Raw genomic sequence first — 8,674 nt, 5'->3', positions numbered from 1 at the left:
ATTTGAAAACACTTTTTTTATTTTTTTTGTTTTCTTTCTTGCTTTATTTATTTTATTTTGTTTCTACTTAAAACAAAATACTTATTGTTTCTATTTTTTTCCAGTTTTTTTGTTTTGTTTTCTGCATTATTTATTTTCTTTTGTTTTGGTTTATTTTTTAATTCTTTTTGCTTTTAGGTCAGCAAAATTATAAACTTTCTGTTAGTGCCATTAGTTTTAGACAAATTATAAACTTTCTGTTAGTGCCATTAGTTTTCAAATTTGAATAGTTAAAATTTGAATTCTTTGAAATTTGTGTGAATTACAAGTTTGTGATTAACTTTACTAAAAAATGAACATAGATGCGCCTATAGAGAAAATTCAACCTAAATTCATAATAAGTTTCTATGAATTTCAGAGAAATTCACTATGAATTTAGGTCAAATTCCCTGTATAGGGGCATCTATTTTCACTTTGAGAGGAGCTCAACAAGGCAGAGAGGGATGGGCTTATAAACCGGTGTGAGCGCCCTTCGGTTGGCGAGGTGGGACTAAACTCTGACCGCAACAAGGACCAACCCTTTAGTCCCGGTTTGTGGCACAAACCGGGACAAATGGTCATGGGCCAGGGGCGAGGCGCATTGGTCCTGGTTCGTGCGTAGAACCGGGACCAAAAGGTCGAGACGAACCGGGACCAATGAACTCTGAAAAGGTTGAAAGTTGGCATGGTATCATAATTTCACCCACATAGCATGTGCATGTACAAAACGGACAATGGTATCATACTCGTCTAATACAAAGTTGGCATGGTATCATCATAATAGTTGCGGGAGAAAGTCTTCACTTTTTCTTCGCTTGTGTCATTTGCTTATTGCGCCATAACCATGGATAATCTTCATCGTTTATCAGGATGCTTGGGTCAGCCTTGACTTTGAAGGGAGGAATTTCATGAAACTTTTCATAATCTTCAGACAAGTCTATCTTGCCCTCCACTCCCACGATGTCCCTTTTTCCTGAAAGAACTATGTGGCGCTTTGGCTCATCGTATGATGTATTCGCTTCCTTATCTTTTCTTTTTCTCGGTCTGGTAGACATGTCCTTCACATAGATAACCTGTGCCACATCATCGGCTAGGACGAATGGTTCGTCAGTGTACCCAAGATTATTCAGATCCACTGTTGTCATTCCGTACTGTGGGTCTACCTGTACCCCGCCTCCTGACAGATTGACCCATTTGCACTTAAACAAAGGGACCTTAAAATCATGTCCGTAGTCAAGTTCCCATATGTCCACTATTTAACCATAATATGTGTCCTTTCCCCTCTCGGTTGTTGCATCAAAGCGGACACCGCTGTTTTGGTTGGTGCTCTTTTGATCTTGGTCAATCGTGTAAAAAGTATTCCCACTTATCTTGTATCCTTTGTAAATCAATACAGTCAAAGATGGTCCCCTGGACAACAAGTACAGCTCATCACAAACAGTGTTGTCACCTCTGACACGTGTTTCCAACCAACTGCTGAAAGTGCTGATGTGTTCACATGTAATCCAGTCATCGCACTGCTCCGGGTGTTTGGAGCGCAAATTGTTCTTGTGTTCATAGACATACGGGGTCACCAAGGTAGAGTTCTGTAGAACTGTGTAGTGTGCTTGAGACCAAGAATATCCGTCCCTGCATATTATTGAGTCCCTTCCAAGCGTGCCTTTTCCAGTCAGTCTCCCCTCATACCGTGATTTAGGGAGACCTATCTTCTTAAGGCCAGAAATGAAGTCAACACAAAACCCGATGACATCCTCTGTTTGATGGCCCATGGAGATGCTTCCTTCTGGCCTAGCGCGGTTATGGACATATTTCTTTAGGACTCCCATGAACCTCTCAAAGGGCAACATATTGTGTAGAAATACGGGCCCCAGAATGACAATCTTGTCGACTAGATGAACTAGGACGTGCGTCATGATATTAAAGAAGGATGGTGGGAACACCAGCTCGAAACTGACAAGACATTGCGCCACATCACTCCTTAGCCTTGGTACGATTTCTGGATCGATCACCTTCTGAGAGATTGCATTGAGGAATGCACATAGCTTCACAATGGCTAATCGGACATTTTCCGGTAGAAGCCCCCTCAATGCAACCGGAAGCAGTTGCGTCATAATCACGTGGCAGTCATGAGACTTTAGGTTCTGGAACTTTTTCTCTGGCATATTTATTATTCCCTTTATATTCGACGAGAAGCCAGTCGGGACCTTCATACTGAGCAGGCATTCAAAGAAGATTTCTTTCTCTTCTTTCGTAAGAGCGTAGCTGGTAGGACCTTCATACTGCTTCGGAGGCATGCCGTCTTTTTCGTGCAAACGTTGCAGGTCCTCCCGTGCCTCAGGTGTACCTTTTGTCTTTCCATACACGCCCAAGAAGCCTAGCAGGTTCACGCAAAGGTTCTTCGTCACGTGCATCACGTCAATTGAAGAGCGGACCTGTAGGTCTTTCCAGTAGGGTAGGTCCAAAAATATAGATTTCTTCTTCCACATGGGTGCGTATCCCTTAGCGTCATTCAGAACAGCTAGTGTGCCGAGACCCTTTCCAAAGATTATGTGTAAATCATTGACCATAGCAAGTACGTGATCACCGATACGCATGGCGGGCTTCTTCCGATGATCTGCCTCGCCTTTGAAATGCTTGCCTTTCTTTCGACATTGATGGTTGGTCAGAAGAAATCGACGATGGCCCAGGTACACATTCTTCCTGAATTTGTCCAGGCATATACTTTCAGTGTCATCTAAACAGTGCGTGCATTCGTGGTATCCTTTGTTTGTCTATCCTAAAAGGTTACTGAGAGCGGGCCAATCGTTGATGGTCACAAACAGCAATGCCTTTAGGTTAAATTCCTCCTGTCTGTGCTCATCCCACATACGTACACCGTTTCTATTCCACAGCTGTAAAAGTTCTTCAACTAATGGCCTTAGGTACACATCAATGTTGTTGCCGGGTTGCTTAGGGCCTTGGATGAGAACTGGCATCATAATGAACTTCCACTTCATGCACATCCAAGGAGGAAGGTTATACATACATAGAGTCACGGGCCAAGTGCTGTGATTGCTGCTCTGCTCCCCGAAAGGATTAATGCCATCCGCGCTTAAAGCAAACCATACGTTCCTTGGGTCCTTTGCAAACTCATCCCAGTACTTTCTCTCGATTTTTCTCCACTGCGACCCGTCAGCGGGTGCTCTCAACTTCCCGTCTTTCTTACGGTCCTCACTTTGCCATCGCATCAACTTGGCATGCTCTCCGTTTCTAAACAGACGTTTCAACCGTGGTATTATAGGAGCATACCACATCACCTTCGCAGGAACCCTCTTCCTGGGGAGCTCGCCGTCAACACCACCAGGGTCATCTCGTCTGACTTATACCGCAATGCACCACATACCGGGTGAGGCAGTCCTGGATTAGGGGGTGTCCGGGTAGCCGGACTATATCTTCAGCCGGACTCCTGGACTATGAAGATACAAGATTGAAGACTTCGTCCCGTGTCCGGGAGGGACTTTCCTTGGCGTGGAAGGCAAGCTTGGCGATGCGGATATTTAGATCTCCTACCATTGTAACCGACTTTGTGTAACCCTAACCCTCTTCAGTGTCTATATAAACCGGAGGGTTTTAGTCCGTAGGACAAGATACAACATACAACAATCATACCATAGGCTAGCTTCTAGGGTTTAGCCTCCTTGATCTCGTGGTAGATCTACTCTTGTACTACCCATATCATCAATATTAATCAAGCAGGACGTAGGGTTTTACCTCCATCAAGAGGGCCCGAACCTGGGTAAAACATTGTGTCCCTTGTCTCCTGTTACCATCTGCCTAGACGCACAGTTCGGGACCCCCTACCCGAGATCCGCCTTTTTTGACACCGACATTGGTGCTTTCATTGAGAGTTCCTAAGTGTCGTCGCTTTTAGGCCCGATGGCTCCTCCGATCATCAATAACGATGCAGTCTAGGGTGAGACTTTTCTCCCCCGACAGATCTTCGTCTTCGGCGGCTTCGCACTGCGGGCCAATTCGCCTGGCCATCTGGAGCAGATCGAAAGCTACGCCCCTGGCCATCAGGTCAAGTTTGGAAGTTTAAACTACACGGCTGACGTCCGCGGGGACTTGATCTTCGACGGATTCGAGCCACAGCCGAGCGCGCCGCACTGTCACGATGGGCATGATCTAGCTCTGCCGCCGAACACTGCCCTGGGGGCCGCACACACATCGGTTCTGACCCTTAATTTGGAGCCTACTGCGCCGATCGAGGATGAGTGGTTGGACGCCGCCTCGGGGGCTGCGATCCCAAAGGCAATCGAGCCGAACACCAGCCCCGCACTTTGCAAGGCCCATGACTCCGAGGGGCCGGATTCCTCTCCGGACTCCGAGCCCTCCGCGCCCCTGCCGATCGAATCCGATTGGGCGCCGATCATGGAGTTCACCACCGCAGACATCTTTCAGCACTCGCCCTTCGGCGACATTCTGAAGTCACTAAAGTCTCTCTCTTTATCAGGAGAGCCCTGGCCGGACTACGGTCAGCAAGGTTGGGATATGAACGATGAAGAAATTCAAAGCCCACCCACCACCCACTTCGTAGCCACTGTCGATGATTTAACCGACATGCTCGACTTCGACTCCGAAGACATCGACGGTATGGACGCCGATGCAGGAGACGATCAAGAACCAGCACCTATAGGGCACTGGAAAGCCACCTCGTCGTACGACATATACATGGTGGATACCCCAAAAGAAGGAGATGGCGATGGAACAGCGGGGGATGACCCCTCTAAGAAACAGCCCAAGCGCCGGCGTCAGCGGCGCCGCTCTAAATCCCGCCAAAGCAAAAACGGTGATTCCGGCACAGGAGATAATAATACTCCGGATAGCGCCGAAGAACACCCCCTCCAGCAAGATTCAGCACATGAAGATGGAGAAGCCAGCCCTCACGATAGAGCGGCAGACAAAGAGGTCGAGGACGATAATTATATGCCTCCCTCCGAAGACGAGGCAAGCCTCGACGACGACGAATTTGTCGTGCCAGAGGATCCCGCCGAACAAGAGCATTTCAAACGCAGGCTTATGGCCACGGCAAGCAGCCTCAAGAAAAAGCAGCAATAGCTTAGAGCTGATCAAGATTTGCTAGCCGACAGATGGACTGAAGTCCTCGCGGCCGAAGAATATGAACTCGAACGCCCCTCCAAGAGATACCCAAAGCGCAGGCTGCTACCCCGATTAGAGGAGGAAGCAAATAAACCTACATCACCAGCGCATGACATGGCCGACCAGCCACCTCGTGGCCGTGACAGAGAGGCCTCTCGGCCCTCCACTCAAGCCGTGCCCCGGCGCCGCTCAAAACATACTAAGGCACGGGAAAACGCACCAGACCTGCAAGACATATTGGAGGACAAGGCGAGGCAAACAAGGTCGATCTACGGATCGCACGGGCGCCCCACGGTACGTGACGGTGATCGTCACTCCGGATATAATAAATCCGGCCGGGCTGAACACAATAGACAAAGCTCGTTTGAGCTGCGTCGTGATATAGCCCAATACAGAGGCGCCACACACCCACTATGCTTCACAGATGAAGTAATGGATCATAAAATCCCTGAGGGTTTCAAACCTGTGAACATCGAATCATATGATGGCACAACAGATCCTGCGGTATGGATCGAGGATTATCTCCTTCATATCCACATGGCCCGCGATGATGATTTACACGCCATCAAATACCTCCCACTCAAACTTAAGGGACCAGCCCGGCATTGGCTTAACAGCCTGCCGGCAGAATCAATCGGTTCTTGGGAGGACCTGGAAGCCGCATTCCTCGACAATTTCCAGGGTACCTATGTGCGACCACCGGACGCCGATGACCTAAGCCACATAATTCAGCAGCCAGAGGAATCGGCTAGACAATTCTGGACACGGTTCCTAACAAAGAAAAACCAAATAGTCGACTGTCCGGACGCAGAGGCCCTCGCAGCCTTCAAGCATAATATCCGTGACGAGTGGCTTGCCCGGCACCTTGGACAGGAAAAGCCGAAATCTAAGGCAGCACTCACGACGCTCATGACCCGCTTTTGCACGGGAGAAGACAGCTGGCTGGCTCGTAGCAACAACTTGACCAAGAACCTTGCTAATTTGGACACCAAGGACAAAAGTGGCAGGTCACGTCGGAACAAGCAAAAGCGCCACGTTAACAGCGACAGCAATGAGTATACGGCAGTCAATGCCGGATTCACAGGCTACAAATCCGGTCAGCGGAAAAAGCCATTCAAAAGAAATATTCAGGGCCCGTCCAGTTTGGATCGAATACTCGACCGCTTGTGCCAGATACATGGCACCCCCGAAAAACCAGCCAATCACACCAACAGGGATTGTTGGGTGTTCAAGCAGGCAGGCAAGTTAAATGCCGAAAATAGAGACAAGGGGATGCGTAGCGATGACGAGGAGGAGCCCCGGCCGCCGAACAACAGTCGACAGAAGGGTTTTCCCCCACAAGTGCGGACGGTGAACATGATATATGCAACCCACATCCCCAAGAGGGAGCGGAAGCGTGCGTTAAGGGACGTATATGCGGTGGAGCCAGTCGCCCCAAAGTTCAACCCATGGTCCTCCTGCCCGATCACATTCGATCGAAGGGACCACCCCACTAGCATCCGTCACGGCGGGTTCGCCGCATTGGCTCTAGACCCAATTATTGACGGATTTCATCTCACAAGAGTCCTTATGGACGGCGGTAGCAGCCTGAACCTGCTTTACCAGGATACAGTGCGGAAAATGGGCATAGATCCCTCAAGGATTAAGCCCACCAAAACGACCTTCAAAGGCATCATACCAGGTGTAGAGGCCAACTGTACAGGCTCCGTTACACTTGAAGTGGTCTTCGGATCTCCGGATAATTTCCTAAGCGAGGAGTTAACCTTCGACACAGTCCCTTTCCGCAGTGGCTATCACGCACTGCTCGGGCGAACCGCATTTTCAAAGTTCAAAGCGGTACCGCACTACGCATACCTTAAGCTCAAGATGCCAGGCCCTCAAGGAGTAATCACGGTCAATGGAAACACCGAACGCTCCCTCCGAATGGAGGAGCACACGGCGACCCTCGCAGTGGAAGTACAAAGCAGCCTCTTTAGGCAGTTATCCAGTCCGGCCGTTAAAAGGACGAACACTGTCAAGCGCGCCCGGAGTAACCTACAACAAGACCGCCTGGCACGTTCTGAGCAGGCGTAGCAATGCGGCCCCAACCCTAGCCCTCGCGATATAGCGAAACCAGTGCTTCGCGTACATAACTACGCTCTGGAAATACCATGGGCACAGGGGGAGGGGCACTATCACGGCACGCCCGAAACACGGCTTAAATCGCACTAGGGGCTGACGATTTCTTTATTTTCTCTTACTTTCAGGACTCCATACTTCGGACGACCTGTTCGGCAATTCAACTGCCGCACAAACGATGCAAGAACCAGGGAAGCAGACAAGCCATGCCGCATTATGGAACTCCCAGGTGGTCTCTATCACGAGCAGTATACCTGTTTTGCATACAATTCCGCGGCCTGCCCCTGGACCGGACATGTTAAATAGTCCAACCTTTTGCTTATCGCGCTATTCGTATCGTTCTGCTTTGATCGCAACATTAGCTTTTATCTATTTTTGCATTACTCTTTTTATAAATATATGTTCATTAATGACATGTTGCATCCGTACACTGTGGTACGGCCAATGCACCAGGGGCTTAAGTACCCCCCAATATGGTGCGAAAAGTCCGAACACTTTCACAAGTGCGGCACCCCGAACTTATAGCATTATATGCATCGGCTCTGAATCATGTCTTGGGTCAATAGTTGGGCTTGCCCGGCTCCTATGTTTTGGTGCCTTATGTTCCGCTATATCGGCTAAGGTAGCACTAGGAGAACTATTGCGATTGTGCCCTAGTTGAGCTGGGCTGAGCACCTCAGTAGACAAAGCTAAAACTGACTGTCATGATGGAGCGAGAGACCAGTCGCTGTTCGAGAGGTTTTTCGAGTCCCTAAAGACTTATGCCGCTTAGAGAGAGGAGTCGGCTTGTCCGACCAAGGCGTGGATAGCGCCCCGAACTCGGTCTTCCGAATACTAGGGGCTTCGCCAAAATTTAAAATTATAGAGTTCTATGGCTAAGTGAGAGTGTTCAAGCATTATAGTCTGATTGCCTTGTTCGTTGTGCTGAGCGCCTCCCTCGAAGGACCCAAACATGGGAAAAAGAGCGCTCAGGTTTATCCCGAACACCCCAGCACTAGTGGCATGGGGGCAGAAGCCGACGACTGGCCATCTCTCAATTTTCGATAAACAGTCGCACAGAAAGTAATATTTTAAATTCAAAAAGCATTGCTTAGCGCATATGAACAAGTTTTCAGCGCACAGGACAATACGAGTGAGTTCACTCAAAAATTACATCCTTGGTACATTCATCCGCCATAAGGCGGGCACCCTTCAGAACGTCCTTATAATAGTTCTCGGGTTTGCGATGCTCTTTCCCCGGTGGTGGCCCGTCCTTCACAAGCTTCTCACCGTCCAGCTTGCCCCAGTGCACCTTAGCGCGGGCAAGGGCCCTTTGGGCACCTTCGATGCAGACGGAGCGCTTGATGACCTCGAGCCTTGGACAGGACGCCACCAGCCGCTGCACCAGTCCGAAGTAGCT

The sequence above is a fragment of the Triticum dicoccoides genome, chromosome 4A, assembly GCF_002162155.2.
Source record: "Triticum dicoccoides isolate Atlit2015 ecotype Zavitan chromosome 4A, WEW_v2.0, whole genome shotgun sequence".
Classification (NCBI taxonomy): domain Eukaryota; kingdom Viridiplantae; phylum Streptophyta; class Magnoliopsida; order Poales; family Poaceae; genus Triticum; species Triticum dicoccoides.
Note: the sequence above shows the minus strand (reverse complement) of the source record.